We start from the raw sequence: 20,081 nt of genomic DNA, 5'->3' as shown, positions 1-20,081 counted from the left end.
TTGGTCCCTCAGCTGTGCTGACAGAGTTCATGTTATTGTGCAGACAGGGCACATATATAACCTGAAAACTGATTTTTAAAATCACAGCAGTGAATGTTTGGATTTATTTGATTTTCTTGTGCCCACTCTGGGAACCAATTCTGCTTCATACAAAAAAAAAACAAAACAAAAAAAAAACCAAAAAAAAAACAAAAAAAACCAAACCTTCTTTTGTTTCAAGGAAATGCTAATTCAATTTAAAGAGTAAATTAATTCCTCACCATTCACAGTGCAGTTTTCTGTTTGTCCATGACCAAAGAATATTCACAGAATCCAGGTTCATTTAATTGCAGTTCAGTAATGCCATGCAGCTCTCTGTCCTGATAGAATGAAGCAAAATCAGGTGAGATAGAAACAGGTGTTTCAAACCCAGCAAGAAGATATGAATATGAAAGCTCTGCTATTAGAAAGCTAAAAGCTCATTTTCCCAGTGTTTAAACTCACTTTGTGGTGGTTGCTATGCTACCATCTCTGCACCTACTTTATGGAGCTTTGAACTATAGCAAAAGAAGTCTTTGAAAATGACAGACCTGAACTAAACTGAAATCCAACGTGAGACCATCCTGTAAAGTTTCTACAGTGGATAAAACTTTATATTGAGCAATATTTAAGTTGGTTACTCTGAGGATTCAGGTAGCTTTTTGTTCTGAGCCTACTGGACTTTTTTTTGTTTTTCCAGCACTTTTTACTATGTTTTGTCTTTTACTAAGCTTATACTACCAGCATTAACACGGTTTGTTTCAGGATATGTGTAAGCTGCAACTACTGATACCAGCAATAGCTGTTACACTCTTTAATGTACATGGAAATGGATCAAACTCTCAGTTAAAAATATATTTGCACAATGGGAAAAAGTAGCCTGCATCCAGGTGATCCATCAGAAGATGCTAGGTGAGCACTCTGGTGTTCAGGGGGCAGAAAGGTAATACCAAGTAAATGGTCTGAAGATATTCAAAAGCTGTAATAAGCAAATGGGTGAGAGAAGAAACATGGCAAAGAGAGTTTTCCCTTTGGAAAACCAGGAAATGCAGTCAGCTGTGAGTGTAAAACGTTGTGATAGATTTCTTTCAAGATCCCATCTGCAAAGCCCTTTTAGGGAAAACGCAGGTACCATTGAGCCAGGAGGAAGGAGGGCCACGTGTGGGTGATGAACTCCACCTAAGGGAAATGGTGTGGATAACTTGGGTGCTGCAGCTGGAGAAGATCTAGAGGGAAAGGGGCTGAAGCTGCTGCTGAGCACTGGCAGGTCTCTGGTCCTGCTGCAGCACTGAGGAAGCAGGGCATGGCTGAACCTCAGGTGCTAATGCAGGCAAGCAAGGGGAGCCTGTTGTTTAAGGCAGCCAAATGCAGGAAACATGAGGCATTATTCTGCAGAGCCTAATGGCAAAGAGATGGATGGGATCACCTCATGGGACTTATTTCACCTCCAGAGTGATTGTTTCTATTGAGTGGAAATGGATAAAATTGCATACCAAGAGATCCATCTGACTGCTCTGAAAGCACCTTAGGAGAACCATTCCTGGAGGAGGAATATTAGTCATGCAGCAAATTCCTCTCTCTGCCTCTGCCTTGGCACACCTGTGTGTACACACATGCTTGCACTGGGGATTGAGAATTCCTCATTGTGGCTCCAAAAGGCTCCCATGTGGTTCCTCTGGCTGTTTGTCACATGGCTGTCACTTCTGTGCCTCCACACTGGAGCAGAAAGGGAGGGATGTGTTTGTCTCTAAATACCTTAACTGTAGTGCCTGTAAAAATGCTAAGGAGTTATTGGGCATTTGAAAGATGTAATGGATGGAAACCAGAATAAAGCAACTTCTCTTTATGCTTTGGGAGAAAAAGGCCTTCTTGAGGGAAGGTCAGTCTGACAAAAACTTAGAGAAAGTTCACCGTGACTGTAGAGGCGATGATGTGAGTAGTTGATAATGTACATGAGAAAACAGAGAGGTATAGAAAAGTAAATAGTAAGTAGTTTGTTGTAGTAAATAGCTTGTAGAAAATGGTAATGCACTAATGAGCAGCTGGAAGGAAGAGCTCAGCATTCCTTCCCCATCCCTGTGCAGTTTAGGATTCTGCTCCAGTGACAGCAGCAGCTGTTCATGGCCAGGGGAAGGGAGGCACAACAGGATGATCTAGGAGGCCTCTCTCAGCTTTAACATCCCCAGGATTCATTCAGCTCCCTCTTGGCACAGGAGTGAACTCACCCTACTCTGATTTATATATCCAAAGTTTTCATTTTAATACCCTTGCATGGAGGGGAGCAATATTGCAGCCTGATAGGAACTTTAAAAAGTTACTTGCCATGGGAAGAAGTGCATTTTTGCTGTTGTCATTGGGGATTGCTCATTTTCTGTCCACTGGCCACAGGTGCATTAAAGGCTCAGCAATGGTAACACCAGCAATAAATAATTATCCTAAGCTGCAATATGTGCTGTGCAAAGACTTTCAGCCGTCGTAAAGATTCCTTTCTCTCCTGTCAGATTTCTGTACTGTGGAATTACAAGGATTTATTTTACTGAAAAGAAAAAGCTGTTTGTTGATAGGATCACATATCAAAAATATGCAAAAATGTTCCCCTTGCATTGGCTGAGGCAGGGACTGCATTCTTCTTTTGCATCCTAATTTGGAGACCCAAAAAGTGTAGTGCTAATATCGAGTGTCTCAGCATTGTTTTCCCTCTGTTCAGCCACCCAGCACCAACATCTCATTCTTCCATTGATACAGTACAGGGAGAAGGGGGGGGGCTGTTCTGTAGGACCAGAGTGCACTCCCTGTGAGGCTGGTGTGCAGTCCTGGGTCCTTGCTCCTCTCTGGAACATCAGGGAGGAATAGAACTCAGCCTCTTTTCTCACCCATGTGCACAGAGAGCCCAGTGCAGCAGGGAGGGAGGTGGAGAACACGTAGTGCATCCCTCTGCCTTTTCCTGAACAGCTGGAAGTTCCTGCTCTCACTCAGATTTCAGCAATATAAATGGAGTGGACAATTTCCTGGCTCTCCTCTTTTTAAGATTGACGTATCTGGGGAAAACTGAGCTTTGGTCACCAGGGGAGGGATCTCACCAGGTGTTCTAAGTGATCACAGCTTTGCTGAGTACACTTCATGAAAAGGAGAGGTATGCTCTGAGGATTATGATCTCCCCTGCTTTCCTGGCTTTCCCCTAGGATGGCAAACAGCAATTATTTGTCCAGTGCAGACAGATGCATCCAAGATGTTCAATTTCCACCAACTGCTAGGCAGCAGGTGGGGATAATTTTTTTTTCTGTTTGTTTCTTGATTTCAGTCTTTATTTTTCCCAGAAGAACTTTGATTGTGTGTTGATTTCCTCAGTGATAAACAACATTTTGGGAGCTTTAGCTGTACAAAACAGACCAGAATCTATCCCACTTTGCAACTTCAGTGTGCTTCTTTTCCCCTTTAGAACTCAGGTAGTCAAGAAAGCACACAATACAGAGTTTGCAAGGTCCTTGCACGGTGACTTTTATATCTTAACTCTTCATCCACCCCTCTCTAGTTTTCAAACTCTCTACTGATGAATTGCTTTACTCCGTGTTCCTTTCAAGCCTATGCAGGTTGCTCAGACTTCTTCCCAAGCATTCTGTAGAAAAGCACAGGCAAATCCACCTCAGTCTTAATTTCTTGCATCACTGACTATATTTGGGACTATTTCTTAATTTTTGGCTTTTTCCCCTGCTTTTGACCCCAGGTTTTAGGGCTGCTGCATTTCAGGTGACCTGACTGCCTTCTGAACTCCTAGTCCCCATCTTTCAACCTCCTCCTCCTCTTCCAAGGCCCTTAGATGGATTCAGGTGGGGATGCCACGACACCTGTACATAATTCACCCCGAGGTTTCTCTGGAAACAGGACTCCTGTGTGTTTGGTGCTCCTGATGACAGCACCTTCCTGCCTCGGGCCATGCCCAAGTGATGAATTTAGCAGCAGGCTGCTGCCAGGGAGGGATGCTGCTGTGCTGAGCTGAGGAGGTCACTCACAAGCGAGCTCCTTCTCTGTCAGTCCTGCTCCTGTCAGCTGATGTTTAAGGTTTGAGAAATGTAAGAGCTGCTCAGGAGAAATGGTGAAATAACTGAACCCCAGTGAGGGATGAATAAGGCAGAGGCCAGGTCTGGATTGCAAGAGGAGAAGCAGAGACACTGTCAGCCTTTGCAGTGAGGTGCACATTCAAAGGCATGGCAGGTTCACTGAATTGCTTTTGTAATCTGTTAATTTTACAAGTTTTGAAAAGTCTCGTTTTCTGAATTAGTAAAGTTTCAAATGGAGTATCAACACTCCCATTCCATGGCTTTTCCTATGAATTTGGTTCTGAGTCCAGGCCAGGGGAGAGCAGAGCTCGGCACTGCCAGGCTCCCTCTGCAAGGGCACTCGGGCTGCAGGGGCAGCACATTTCCCTCTTGGAAATGCACCGTGCCCAGGAGCCCACTGAGCCTCCGGGGGCTGTGTCAGGGACAGGGCTGAGCTTGGACAGGGGCTGTATCCAAGCTCTGCAGCTGCTTCCTCTCTTAATCCCGAGATTTACAGTCCAAAGGCACAGGGAGCTGGGCACACAGAGGTAGGTGGGAATAACCAGCATGGGAGTTGTCCCAGGAGTGAGGAGCAGCCTGGCACAGCCCGTGGCTCCCCTCTTTGCAGAGGCACCGAGCCCCTGCTGCAGGGCTGCTCTGGCAGGGCTGGCTCAGGGCAGATGAGGGCATCCCCCTCCCTCCGGCTGTGCCAGGATGTCCCAGCCACACCTCCAGGGAGCTGAAGGGAGAAGTGACAGCTCATTCCTACGTGTTCCTTAGCTGTAGTCACTCTAAGTAGGTGTGACTTGCCTACATTTTAAGGACGACTTTCTTGTTTTCACTGACATGGTAGTTAAGTTCTGATAGTTTTCTTAAACATGACAGTTTTGCATAAAAGACAAAAGGGCCATCAAGGGAGTGTGTAAATCAAATGCAGGGGCTCAGAGCCTCGGTGCCTCTGCAAAGAGGGAAGCCACGGGGTGTGCCAGCCTGTTTGAAAAATCCAGCTGCCCTCTATCACTCTTGTTCTTCTGTGCCACAGGGTCTGTCCTGAGAGCAATGGCCAAATTAAGTGAGCTGCATCCCAGTAAAGGTAACCTGTGCCTGATTTAATCCATCCCAGATGTTGTCAGGACTCTTCATTTCATACCAAGTTCCCCTAGCCTAGCATCTTGCTTGCAAGTTTGAATTCAGATCTGAAATGGGCTGATGCTTCTTTCAAGACATTTCTGCTGCTCACTCCTCAAAGCCCTTGCCAGCCTGCCTGCAGCAGTAACACGTGTGACAAGGGTATGATTTTTTATTCTTAGGCCCTACTTCACTTATTCCACCTTGTGTGAAAAAAATCCCAGGCCAAGCCCAGAGAGTCAGGAAAATCTTTCTGCATCTCTGGGCTTTGTTCCTATTTTTCATTGTAATACCTTTCAGTCAATTAGAACAAAATTGCCAAATGAAGTAAAAATTTTGTCTTCATTATAATGACCTCAGCAAGGAACAGCAAACAAAGAAGGAAAAATCTCCAGCACTGTGGGAGCATCCTGCACAACCTTTTGATAAACACAGAGAGAATGTGAAGTGCTAATGATAGATTGGACACAGAAAACAGGTGCCAGCAGGGGATTTTTTACCTGTGTTATTCCAGCAGTGCTTTTGAAAATAATTATGTCTTTTATACTATTTCAATAGGTCCTCATGCCTACTGTATTACAATTGCACAATTCAAACTATGAAATCACTAATTAAAATGTATTCACAGCAAGGTTATTTATTGAAGTGAAATAGTTGGGGTGGACACAGAACACTCTTGAGACTAAATTAGCCTTTCACCTATCAATAAAGCACAATGAAGAGAGAGGGGGGAAAAAGAAAATAAAAACTAAGGCTCTCTATTCCAAATACTTCTGCTTTACTTGCATGTTTGAAGAGTGACGGGTGGGAGAAGTGTGGTTGATTGCCATCCAGCAAAATTATTTAATGATATTCCACTTTTCATGGTATTCACTATTTCCAGTAGCCAACAGGAGTCCTGTTTGTACTGGAATTCTCAAAATGGAGGAAAAGTAGATGGAAAAATGGTGGGAACAGGGTTTAAAAACAAATAAGCAGAGAAGCTGCTGCTGTCCCAGCCATGAGACAGAGCAGCTTCCAGTGCAGAAGGACAGATGAGTTGGGCGCCTTCCCTGTCTGAGCAAAAGGTGCTCACATGTGGAACACAGAGTGAGAGGAAAGTGCAGGGAGTGCGCTGCAGGTGAGGTGAGCCTGTCCTTGGAGCTGTGGGATGGGAATTCCTGTGCCAGCCCTGGTACATGTGACCCTTGGGCTTTGGCTGTAGAAGCCTGTCATGAAAATTGATGGAGAGAGCTCTTTGTCCCTCATCCTCCATCACCAAGTTCTTCTGTATTGGAGCTGTGTTAGTTCATCTTGTGGGATGATGAGCATTAGCCAAACCAGAGCCTTTAAAGCAACAATTGCAGAACAGTTAGAGCAATTAAATTTGGAATTGTGAATGCAAATCATGGCTCTGATTTTCTAAGGACTTGCATACAATCAAGAAGCAACCTATATTGAGAGCACCAAATGTTCTATCAAAATGTTCTGCATGTTGAATGTTGGTTGCTTATGAATAATGAAGCCAAGAAATTAAAAGTTTTATCCAACAAATAAGGCAGAATATTAAACATCTAACTTTAAACTGAGCTGCTTGGTATTTCCTGCAAGGAGCCTGGAAATACTAGAGGTGCTGTGTTTTCTCAGAGTGTGACTTAGCACAACTTACACATGGAGTAAAGCAGGGTTTGGTTTTTAGCTGGTTTCTGTGTTCTACAGGCTCTCCAAAGCCAGGTTTTATACAATATAACAGGGGAAAAAATCCTTGTAAAGACTGGAAAAGCTTTGTGTTTGGCATTCACCATGACAAACCTGATGTTTTAAGACAGTTGTGGTTTTGGCTCCTCAACTTGGAGCATTTTCCAAGTAACTGGTTTTCAAGGGATGCGCACTCAGCACTTGGGAAAGGCTTCCACAGCATCAATACTTGTGGGGCTCGAAGCCATCCCTTGCTGCAGACAGTGCCAATTCCTGTGACATGAGCTGGAGCACGTCACAGCAGTGGGAAATGCTGAGTGTCAGTAAGGAGGGCTGTACTTTCACTGGCAGGGTCTCTGTGTTGGCCTTGGCATTCCTGAGGAAGCTTGTTCCCGGGCCAGTTGGCTGCAGTGGGATGCAGAAAGGTCTGTTGCTCTGCTCAGCCTGTAGGTGTCCTTGCCCTAAAGGTAATTTACTCATCCATTTTCCCCAGAGAAACAGGGACTAAAGTAAAACTCCTCTGGTGTAGGAGGAGCTCCAGCTTTAATTCCAGCTGAGGACACAGCTTCAACTCAGCCAATGCTGTTATTTTGGCTGGACCAGTATTTTAAACAACTTGAGGCACAGAGAGCTGGGTGTGAGGGGCTCCTGACAGCTCACAAATTAGCAAATGTTAATCCAAACCTTCAGTGTTTTCATTTGAAACCTGTTACAGCAGCCTGTTCTTCTGCTCATGCATTTTCTGGTGGCAGTGCCTGTCATAATTAGCCTCTTCTGAATAGGTCCCTAAAAGTGCATAAAAATTGCCTTGGTCATATTCATAATCTGTTATAGGGAATCCACTCAATTTTAACCTTCCTTTTCTTCTTGTTCTAGCTAATAAATTTTTGATGGTCGCTATGAAATGGTTTTGGAGACTGCAAAGGCATTTCAGGTGCCAATAATGTTTTTAAAGCACCCCTTCCTGGCTTTGGTGAGCAAAAGCAAGGAGTCTCTCTACGCTGGCTATTATCCTTTGCTGGTAGGTGTTTTGCCAGGCTCTCATAACAAAATGTCACTTCCCACCTCCAGATCTCATGTGAAACAAAGACTGAGATGAAATCCCTTGGATTACAGGGGTGGCTAAAATACAGCACGTCCTGCTTTTGGACAGCTTGTTCAAAAAAGTGTTGACATCAAATAGGATCAGATGGGGTTGTGCTTTCTTCCCACCACATTTTTCTATTTCCATGAACCAAATGCTGATAACCACATAACCCAGCAGTCTCATCCCATGGTAGCAAATCAAATCAAATACCTGTGAATACAAATACCTGTATGCATGAACAAAGCTTCAGAGCAAGTGTTCAAAGATAATTGAAAGAATACTTGTTTTCATAATTTCTGAGCAGTGGCTGTCTTGTTTACAATGACTGAGATGTTTTGGCTACCTGCAATAATTTTTTACACCAGAAATTTTGGTCCTTGACCTTAACAAAAGGAAAATTGTAGTCAGTGTCCCACATCTGTTCAGCCTTCTCAAGGCAACTGTGCTTCTGCCCAGCCACAGTGTGCTGTTAGAAAACATCACCTGAAATGACAGCTGCAAAGCTGCTCCTGGAGAATTTGTATCCACACTTAGGGCTGCACACATCCATTTAGCAGGTAAATGGGCATTTCCATGGATGCTTTAATACCCTATTATTCTGCAAAACCAGACACCACAGCACTTTTATGGGGGAGGCTTGGAGTGGCTCCTTAATTATTTTGCTAGATTCTTACATAGAGTCCTGTAAACTTCAAGAAATATATATATTGTTCAATCATGTGGCAGTAATCCTGGTGTTCTGCTGACAGAAAAGGCTATTGGTATCCATCTGGGAATGTAATTTTCAGCTTATTTACTGGCACAGAGCAAACTCTCTTCTCTCCTTTTCATTTTCTCTCAGTGTCTTTGTTTCTTCTTTATGGCTATCAATTTGCTCTTTGGTGCTTGAACCCTTGTTCTTTGTCCATCCTTCTACCACTCTTGCTTTAATTATGTTCTTAATTAGCATTCTTAAATGTGCATTTATAGGTGTGCCACGGTAGGTGGGGAGGACTGAGGGAAAAACAGCGCTGAAAAGGCATAGTTCTTTTCCAAGGAAAGAAAAGAAAAAGTGAAACTTCAAATTTTCTCACTTTCCATTAGGTTTTACCATTGATTTCTGCATTAGCTCATTCACAGTGATCCTGAGTTTAAAGTTAAATTATGTTGTCCATTATAAGTAGGGAGCTTTAGACCTCAGTTCAGCAAAGCAAGTCTACTTAAATGTTTACAGCTAAGCATGTGCTAAGTTTTGCATTCAGCTGGGACTTTAATAGGCTTACAGAAGTTCCACCTTCATTTCCAGCCCATCATGGCTTTCTCTGCCCTGGATCAGAGTGTCTTGTCTTACAAAAACTGAAGGAATCAGCAAACAGAACAATGTGCAGCCATGTCTCACTTTTGGAGCTGGTTTTGGAGTCTGTACATAATGGTGGATAACAATTGTGGCTGTGTCAGATGAGTGAGAGAACTTGGTTCCAGAAGAAGAGTAAATGGCAGCTGCCATGAAATGGAGCAGAAGCAGTGACAGCCTCTGGTGAAATGCAAGAACAGACCCAGAAGGCTGCAGGGGCTGTGTGGTACATATTGGCTCCCTGATGTCCTCACAGCAGGGTCTGAACATAACTGGGTGCCTGTAGGAAAAGAAGAAATCTGATCCCACAGTGTTCTTCAAAAAAGAACACAAAGCCAAAGCAAGAACTATGGCTAAAATCTGGAGTTCACAAAAGTCAAATGCAAATACACTTTTAAGACTCCAAGTTAGAGATATCTATTTTATTTTCTCACTTGGAGTGTGGGAAAACTGTGCTCCAGGACAGCTTGGATGAATGGAGATGAGAGATTTTTGAAGGCTGCTCTTAGAATATAAGGTTTATTATGGATGGTGGCCCAACATTGGAGAATGATGAAGTAACTCCCACACTAGTTCCTATGTCTGATTATTTTTGCCAAGGGACACTTGATTGAAGCTGTTGATCTCTGTGCCAAATGAACGTGTTTTGCAGGGGTTAATGCAATTTTGTTTGAAGGTTCCTGTTGCCTGTAGATCCATAAACAAGGCTGTACTCCAAAGGAAGGCACAGAGCATTTGTCAGTGATGAGGTGAGGTTGTTTCAGTACAAACTGGGACTGTTTGCCAGAAGAAAGTGCCCTGCCCATATGAAAATACCCCTTGAAATAAGTGCTGTGATGTTTTTGCTGTAGTTGTAATAATGGAAGATGAGAAAAATGCAACCTGTGAGACCTTCTGAGTAAAATTAGAAATAAGAATCACTCTGAAGCATGTGATTAATAACTTGGAGAGAAAAAAAATCTGTGTTTCTGTTTGTGTTGAGTTCAGTCTCACCTAGAAGCTCACAAACCCAGAGTATCTTTCCCTAAATAGGCTGTAAGGCAGAGCAGAGACTGCACAGACATCAGGGAATTGAGCCCTCAGCTGAAATTTTTGTCCTAAGCTCTCCAGTCAATACAACAGGAAAATCCCAGAAAACCCTGCTGAAACTCACATATCCATGTCTAAATTTCACAGGACATGGAAAAGAGTACCAAGGGCTTAGTGGCAGTACCACTAAGGCATTCTAAACTTGTAAAATGAGGGAAAATGAATGCAGCTTAAAGGAATACCAAAAAAGCACAGTATGCACCAAATTCTGATTTGGATTGTGGGAATTTGCTCTGACACTACAAAAAAGCAGAAAGATAGGAGTAAAAGTGTCTGTGGTTTACTGGCTGTCCTGCCTAAATATAAACTTAAGTTAATTTTTAATTTGATATTTGGAACAGAAATATTCTGAGCATTTCACTAAGTAAACCCTACAGGAATCCAGGTGGTAGCTGGATTTCAATATGGATGTGATGAAAGATGGATAAATTTAGAAGTCCAGAGTAGGCTGGAATGTGATGTCTCCTATACAGAAACATATTTAATGTGGGTGTTGACAGAAACACTAATACAATTGATGCTGCTAACTTACCTTCCAGCAAAAGCAGAAAAATCACAAGAAACAAACCTGCTGCTTTGACTCAGTGGAAGGAATGACTCTTATTATTACCCAGATATTAAGGCTAAGAGGAAAAAATAACAGATGTGTCTTATTTTATCTGTCTGGTCTAAAGCTCTTATTTAAACAACAGAACCTTCCACATGGATGTTTGAGAAAGAAATCCTTGGGTATTTAAGCTCTGGCATAGCAACAAGGCACAGTGCAGACACCCTCTTGTCCAGCTGCAAGTGTCGAGTTCCATTCACTTTAGAATCCCAGATGAGCCTTAAACAAGGCTTAAACAAGCAAGGCTTAAAATCAGAGTTAGGCTGAGCTGGGAAGTGTCATCACCCAGCACTTGGCATCACAGTCAGTCTATAGCCAGTTCTCAGGCAACAGGTTCCACAGTTTAGAGATCTGCAGCATTTAAGGTTATTGACACAGCCAGAAGTCTCTGGCTGGCCAACATGGACTATTAATACTCAAAACCTTGTCCTTTGAAATCTGGAGCTTTCTAGAGCAGCACTGTCTTTGTTCATGGGGAGATTGGGCAACACACAGAAATTCTCTGGTGGTTTCTATTCCAGTCAAAGAAACAATTCACAATCACTAAAATTAGATCAGGGCCTGGACTCCAAAAGCTGAATGCAGCCAGGAGTGAGAAATAATAAATCAAATTCTGTAGTTCATGGATTCCTTGTGAGAGCAAATTTAAAGACAAAAGAACACAAAGAAAGATCTATTGCAAACCTGTGGACTTTTAACTTTTCAGAAGGATTTAGAGCTCATCTTTCCAGTCATGTACATGCTGACAGTGCTGTGTGGATGTAATGGAAGGTAGAGCTCATTTCAGGGGACAAAAATTGCAGTGTTTAGAGAAGGTCAGATATTCTTTTCTCCTCCCTCATAATCTTATTTTTCAGCTCTTGACCAGGAAAACAAAACACATCTTGTTGCAAATACCCAAATGCCTGTAAGTCCTGAGGAGTACTAAAACAACTCCACCACCCCTGAAATCTTTAACTCATTATGAACAGCATGCATCAAATTTCCAGGAAGTCTGATCTTTCCTAACATTTTAAGGGCACATTCAAGGTTTAACTGCAGGAACACAGACAGAAAATTCAGGAGTGTGGGCTTACCTTGCATTAGGCACTGCCTGTGTGAGACTTCTTGCTCAGGGGTAAATATGAGGTTGTAGAGATCATTTTGGAGAACCTTATTGCCTATGAGATTAAAATTCTGGTATGAAAGCAAAATCATAAAATATTTATAAGACTTCTGTTAAAAGCATAACTTAAACCAAGATATTTCCAAACAGCTGTAATTACTTAATGATGAGAATTCATGAGAAAAAGGTCATGGAATAGTTTCTGTTTACCCATGTAAGTCCCTTGGGAAGGTCACAGAACCACAGAATGGTTTGGGTTGGAAGGGACCATTGAAGAGCAGCTAGAGCAGCTCCCTGCACTGAGCAGGGACATTGCAGCTGGATCAGGTGCTCAGAACTCTGCCTGGCCTGGAATGTCTCCAGGCTGGGACATCTGCCCCTTGCCAGGAAGCCTCTCAGGCAGGCAGGGCAAGAGGAGAGCACATCTATTTGTTCCAACAATCAGTAGGTCCCAAGCTGATCTAAGTACAACTTGTAGCTGTTTTGTTGGGAACTTTTGCTTGAGCTTTGGCTGACATATGGTTCATTTACACAATTCTACTGGGAAAAAAACATTGGACTTGTTTGATTTTCTGCAGACATTTCAGGGACCCCTCACATGTACTTTATGTCCCTAAATGATTCCCTAAATGAAGTGAGGAGTGTATGGACATGGGACAAGTTTGAACAAAGCACAACATTTGTGTCTTTGCAAAATAGGGTGGTTATTTTCTGGATCAATCTGTGAGGTCATGCAGTGCTCAAAATAAACTCTCCTTACAGCATTATTAATTGTTATGTGGCTGATAAAAGATCCTAATCAACATCTTATCTTGGGTTTATAGAGGTGTTGTTACAAACAGGCAGCTTTAACCTTCATTGATTTCAAGGACTCTGTCATTATCATTGTTCCAGGGTGAGGTCTCTAATTACTGAGAATTCTGGTGCTTAACTTTATGTGATAGGTCTGAAACTTGTGGGTAGATGGTCTCACATCATTCTGAGGGCAAAATCCTTTCTAGAGAAAGCACCTTTGAAAGAAATATCTATAGGTCATAGCTAAAACCACAAGTTTCACATGGCAAAATATCATTTAAGCAAGGCTTGCCTGCTATTAGGCCACCAAGAAGTTTCTTCTGTGTGACTTTTCTGGCACTGTGCTAAGACAGCTCCACCAAAGGAGGTGATTGTTTTCACCCTTTTAGCCAAACCTCTAAACACAAGGCACAGTGCACTGACAGGAGTTCATTATTCACTGAGGAGTTTTCTTTGTGCCCTTGGCTGTTTGCTTTGAAGAAAGCACGTGGGCTTTGATTTCAAAATGCCATTTTTCTCTGTAAGAGCACTGCACCTGCTAATGAAAGCTTCTCACCTGGCCACAGAATGAATACTTGGGGTTCTGCAACTCACATCAAACTTATTTCATACCTCTTCTTTTGCAATATTTTGCTATGATGTTTTAAGTATACAAACTGAGTGGCTTCCCCAGTCTGGAAAGATTAGGCAGGGGCAGATATCCCCACCTACAGCTGGGCTCTCAGTGGGGAGATGGGTAGGAAATAAGCCTTCATCTTAGTGAAAACACACACACAAACTCTCATTTTTTTCATAACCAAGAAGATCTTCCAAACATCTCTTTATTCCAAGTTCTACTCTGGAGCACATGCACAGCCAGAAAAGCACTCTGTCCAGATGGGGTTTATTAATTTATGAATGAGGTCATTCCCCTCCACCAGTGCCATTCCACAGGCAGGTGTCAGGTTCTTGGCTCAGGCACTACTTGTTACTCCCAAGCAGATTTCCACCAGTGAGAAGTAAAGCCAGATGAACAAGCAGCAAGACTTTTTTGTGGCACCTGTAAAACTCCTTTTCCTCATTGCCCTCTGCCTGTCAGCAGCTGTGTTTGCAGCAGCTGGTCAGCCTCAGCCTAAAGAGCCTTGGGGGCCATTTAAGTCTCTGCTTTTCATTCTCACCATTCAGTAAGAGGGCTCAGTTGCAAAATTGGAGATGGCAAATCAGAAGTAAGTTTCTGTTTTGACCTTTCTCCAAATGTCAGCCCTTAAAAAGCTTCACTCACACCTGGCCCACTCTGAGGTACCCTGTAACCAGGAGGGTGTCACTGGTCTCTGTCCCAGCCCAGCACCCCCCGTGTGACACTGCACATACAGAATCTGCAGTGCCACGATGTAACAGGGGGCAAAGGGAAAGAGGAGCATATGAGAAAATGTGAAAGAAACAGTTTTGACCTATGAATTATGCACTCAGTTGTGCATCAAGTTAACATAAAAATAATGGGGTCTTACAGGAAAATGCTCTGACAGTGCATCAGGCTAAGCAATCTTCTTGCCTAGGAGAATATCTTCTTAAATGGACTTTGATTCTGGAAGTCAGATGTATTCATCTGATATAATTTTTAATTCCACCTTTACAAAGATGCTTTCATAGTATATTGCAGTGTAACTGGGCAGGTTTCTCAGAACTAGAGGAAATCCAACCTCTTGTATCACATATAAAAGGATCTCTGATTCCAGAAGCTGCACTTGAGTGTTTAGGAACTCCTGGAAGACATACCAACACTTTACCTGCTAAAAAAAAAATGTGTTAGCTGGAAAAAGTCCATAGTATGACAGGTATAGATATCATTGAACTGTCTAGATGTCAAATCCACTTTGAATTCCTTTAGTAAAGACAATAATGCTCCCTTTCTGACAAGAAAAATCCTTGGATACCAGTGGTTTTTATCCTTTCCCTCTTGTTCTTGCATCATAGAGAGAACAGAAACTATTCTTAGATGCCACAAAGTGTTGTGGTTCTGTTCCTTCCCAGCTATCAATTGTTTCCAGGATTTAAATTTTTTTTCTATTAGTAGCGTAGAGCACAGACTTTATGTTCAAGATCAGATGTTTTGCTCCAGAGAGAGAGGGGGCTGTTATTTCCTGACAGCTAGCAGAGTTACTGCTCTAGCTTGAGGGGCTCAGAAAGAGATTCACTCCTCTGTGTCCCATGACATTCCAGGTGTCTGCACAGGATCCTGCCATTCCTTGCAGAAAGAAGCCTACTGTGGAAGTGCAAGTGTTGGGTCCTAAACGCTCAAAAAGAACTTGTCTAGTGAATGAGGTAATGCTGAGTGTGCTGATAGCAATCCCCCACTGGTGTCTGACCCGTGCCCACCGAGAACAGGAATGCTGGCAATGCATTGCTGTGTGAGCTGTTCCTTCAGGCAGCTGCAGCGTGTCCCTGCAGAGGTGCAGCTGCTGTCACAGAAATGCAACAGCAGCCACGGGCAGGGCCCTTGGCTCCCTCAGCAGGGGAGAGGGGAGGGCTGTGCATGGCAGGGCCTGGAGCATGGCTGGCTTTGTGCTGGCCACTGCTCTGTGCAGAGAACCTCACACAGGGCTCAGCTGCAGCGTGCCTGGCGCTGGGCAGTGGCCCTGGATCAGCGCTGGGAGCCACGCGGGTGTCCCGGCTTTCAGACGGGCGAGGTGACATCTCGGAGCTGTGCCCGGGCTGTGTCCCAGGCGGTGACAGCGGAGCTGTGCCCGGGCCAGGTGCCAGGCATCACCTGTGCCAGGTGATGCAGCAGAGCCCAGGCTGCCCGGGGCTGCTGCTGGAGGAGTCCAGCATGGGTAGAAGCCCTGGAATCAGGCTGGCCAGTGCACATCCCCAGGGCTGGCAGAGGCACAGCAGAGCTGAGCTCACTCCTCAGCCAAGTGCCACCTTCCCTTGGCTGAGCCTGGAGCCCCTCTCCAGAGGGCTGAGGTGGCTTCACCAGCTCTTGGCAAAGCATCTGCCAAAGGAAGGGGACACGTCACAGAACTCTGCCTCTGCCCTCAGATCTGCCATAGCTCAGGAACTAAATCACTCGCGCACAGAAAATGTTCAATTATTTTCATTTTCTGCTTTAGGCTTTTGAAACCTTCCTTGTTCCCCACACTCTAAGCACAAGGGGCTAGGGTCAGTGGGGGAAAAATGACCCAATACCTGGCCCCAGCTAGTTTTACTTCAAAATTATGATGCACATAACTGGGACAGAGGGACTCCATGGGCAATGTAGTGTTTAGTGGTTCTGGCAGAATTGTCGATGGACTGCAGGGCAGTTGGGTCAGAGCTCTTTTTATGGACTCTGTGTTCTAATAAGGACCTGTAGATTTAGAAGTACATCCATCCTTTTAAATTAGGAGATGCATTACTTCTGAAAATGTGTTATTCTGCTTACACACGTACAGCAAGCAAGTCCTGGCTCTGCATTTCAAGTCTGACTGAAGTGGTTCCTGTGTAAGATAGTTTTAAGAGACACATGTCAGCCTGCACAGGACAGCTGTTCAAGTGCTTGGGGATGTTTGAGAGGAGAGGCAGTAACCAATGTATTGCTGATAAACACTTTGTCTCCCCATGTCATTTGTTCCCTGCTGGTACTCCAGCCATGCCTTTCATTTCCCATTGTGATTAGAACGAGGTGGGTGTTTAGCTCCAAAAAGGTAGGGTGCTAATGCTCAGCACTGTTTGTCAAAACGTGCATTTAATTCCTGTAATGTGCCAGCCAGGGAGTGATCAGAGCTTCAGTCCTGAACTGCGGGCTCTGATCTTGATTAGTGGCACTGACACACTGAGGCAGAGACATTTCTTCTTGTGTGATCTACATTTCATCTCCATTTGGCATAAAGGTAAAATCATTTTCCATACATAAAAGTGGTAAATCAGATAAGAATTGATTGCATTTGTTGGTTTAATGAAGTAAGATAGTGGATATCTGACTAATGCATTGGAAAGTATTTATATAATAGAGAGTTCTGCTACCATAAATCACTTTGTGGCAAATGCAACAATTTCTTACTGGAGGTCACCAGAGTTAGCAGCAAAATCAATTCCAATCAAATCACAGAGCTGCTGTGTGCATCAGGAGACTGCAAAGGAATTAATGCACTCATGTATTTGCTCACGGGGCACGCTTAAATGAAATATAAGCAGTTAGCATGAGGATGAAGATGTCTGGCATGACAGCCAGTTCCCATGCTCTCGTGCCAGGCAGTCCAGGTACCTGCTCCATAGGGACTGGAGGAGTTTTCATTTAGAAAATCAGACCACGTCCTTTTGGCTAGAGAACACATGGATGGTGTTTTTCCACTCCTGTAGCGACCAGGAGCCGGTTTTGGAAATGTGAGGAATTGCTCCCACAGTTAAATTCCTTCTTTGGGCAAAAGAAGTTCAGCCCTGAACTTTTCAGCATTTTTTCACCTTGTCCAATTAATACCCACAGAGCAAAATTGCTGCAGTGGGTGTTGTCAAAGCCATTTCTGCTTCCTTTACAGCTCAAGTTCAGAGACTGCTATCTCATAATTCTGGTTAATGAGCAAATTCTAAAATACAAGGATATTTTCCTTCTTTAGTGGAACCAAAACCTGGCACAAGGATCAGTTGCACGGAGGCGTGGAATGATTGCTCTTAAGCTTCCTTTCCTCAGTAAAAACAGGATCAGTTCTCTGAAACTGAAAAGTCAAACATAGTTGGGAGGCAAAAGCTGAAAAAGCCTGTTTCTCCTGAGACCCTTTTTCCATTTGGGAAAAATAAATGGACATTTGCTACTCTGCCCATCCACGAACAAGGATCATCAGGTGTGGGCAGCACACACACCTCGGTGTGCCTGTGCTGCTGGAGGCAGTCAGGGCTTGCAGCACCTGTGCTACCAGCCCTGAATTGCTGTTCCTGCACCAGCAATGCTGCAGAGCTGCTGAGCTGCAGCCCTGCCTGGCAGGAAGGTCTCTGAGCAGGGACTGCTCTGAAGGGCCCTGCTCAAAGGAGAAGCTGCAAACTCAGTGACAGGAGTGATTAGAACATCAAACAGATGAACACCAAGTCGGTTCCTGGCCATACAACTGCAGGATGTCTTTAATGAGCCAGTGATCCAAATTTAAAAGCCAAAACTCTAGTCACAGGGACTAAATGTAAGTATTTTCCTGGGTTCTGCAATTACATGAATGTAATTAAAGAATGGAGCAGTTATTGTGGGAATCAAATAAGGCAGGAACTCAATCCACTTTTTCCTTTCTCTTACGAGTCAGGCTTCAAGTGCTGCATGAGGGACACTGGGAGCCAGATCTGCTCTTTATTTACCCCTGTGCAGCTCCATTTGGCCTTAAGCCTGAAATGCCAGGAGCAGAACAGAACCTCTTTTCCCTGAGCTGTGGCCCCTTGAGCACAGTAACACCATACAGGGGGAAGAAGCTACACAAAATTGGATGAAGAAAGCCTTAAACCAATTCCTGAGAGCCATGGACCTGGGTGAATTAAACAAAATCACTCTGAACCTTCCTTGCAATCCACATCACAGGGGGTACAGGCTGCCATCTACTCATTCCATAATAAGCTGAGTCAGAGTGGATCAGGCTATTCTAAGGCATTCCCAAATTTCAGGTAGGTACCTGGTAAAAATGTAAATGCACTGTTTGTTTCAGAAGCTAAAACTTGCTTATATCATTATGTAGTATGAATTATAAATGCATATACTTTATACACTTCTAAGTATAGGCATTAAGTACAGAGCTATAGATTATAAATTATATAGAGGCACACAAATAATGTTTCAACACTAATGGGTGATTAAAGTGAAACAAATCTACATTTAACAACTACAGGGGGTGAACCTTCTCCTCCAATTACTGTTAACCCCTCAAGTCCTGCTTTGGGTGCAAATTTGGATTGCTCTGAAGGCTGGCAGAAAGCTGTGCTTAGAAAGAGGCTGTTAGAAATTGTTTAACACAGGGACAAGGCAGAGGCCTCCTGGGAGCTGACTGATGGAATGTTTCCTTGCACCTCTCAACAGCCAGGGCAGCACAGGCTGAGTCTGCCCGTGGTACCTGGTACCAACAAAAAGCTGATTGCACTGCTGCAATTAACTGCACTTGTGTGAAACATCCCTGACCTGCAGCCTCCTGGACGGTGTTTTGCTGGAAAAACTGGGCCTGATGTCTTCTGCTGTAACACATTAAGCTCAGTGTGACTGAACTGGGTTCTGCAGAGTGGGTAGGCAGCTTTTCCTGTGCTAAATTTACCTCTGACAGAGAGGGTACTCAGACTCAGCCAGTGTAACTCTCATATGATGCATTATTCACAGTAATGGATTTATTCTTAATCCCATCAACTTTATCACCAAAGAAATGGGATGGGCCTTGTGAGGGAAGCTGATCTTCAAGATGTTCGCAAAAACTCTGCTGGTAATTGCCATGAAAAGCATCCATGTTGGGTTTGGTAAAGCTTTCCTTCAAAACTGGGCCTAATTTTTCTAATCTTCACAAAACACATTTCTCTCAGGTTTATTTTGACCTACATAATCCTGTTTAGTTTTTCCACCACTGATTTCCTAGATGGAAGTTCTGGAAACTGGTAGAAGAAGTTTTGCTCTTCTTCAATGTGCAAAGCGCTGCAAAATACAGAGTACAAAATGTACCAGGTTTAGCACCGGTGCAAAAACCCTTCCACATTCCCCAGACTTTCTCTGCTATGAGCCCTTTTGCTGCATGGAGACCTTTCGGATTTTAGTGGGTTATCAATTCTTTTGCAATCAGCTGCCACTTGGCAGACTTGAATTAGAGATTGCTGACACTTCCAGGTTACATGGGTGAGGTCACAGGTACTGAGATTCAGATTACTGTTATTACTAATTGCCACATGGTAGAACAGCCTAGGAAATACGGTTTTAAACATCTAGCTGGGGTTTAATAAAGCAGTTTGGGGGCATTTCCTGCGATGTACAGTTGGGATCTCGCAGCCCCGTGGCAGCCGCGGTCGGTGCCGGGGACAGCTCCTGGCAAGCGCTGACCCAGCGCTGCGGGGCTGCGCGGCTCCTCACAGGCACGGCCCGTCAGGAGCAGCTCGGCACAGCCGCAGCGGGGCCCGGCCCCGAGCTCCATCTCCGCTCCGCCATCGCTCCCGCACGGCTCCTCCGCCCGGCCCGCGGCGCTGCCCTGCGGGAGCAGAGCCGGGCCGGCCGCGGGGCCGCGGCTGAGGGGAGCCCCGGCAGCGGC

This window comes from Lonchura striata, chromosome 4 (genome assembly GCF_050655825.1).
Source record: "Lonchura striata isolate lonStrDom1 chromosome 4, ASM5065582v1, whole genome shotgun sequence".
Lineage (NCBI taxonomy): Eukaryota > Metazoa > Chordata > Aves > Passeriformes > Estrildidae > Lonchura > Lonchura striata.
The sequence above is the reverse complement of the archived record's forward strand: the minus strand, read 5'-3'. Positions refer to the sequence as shown.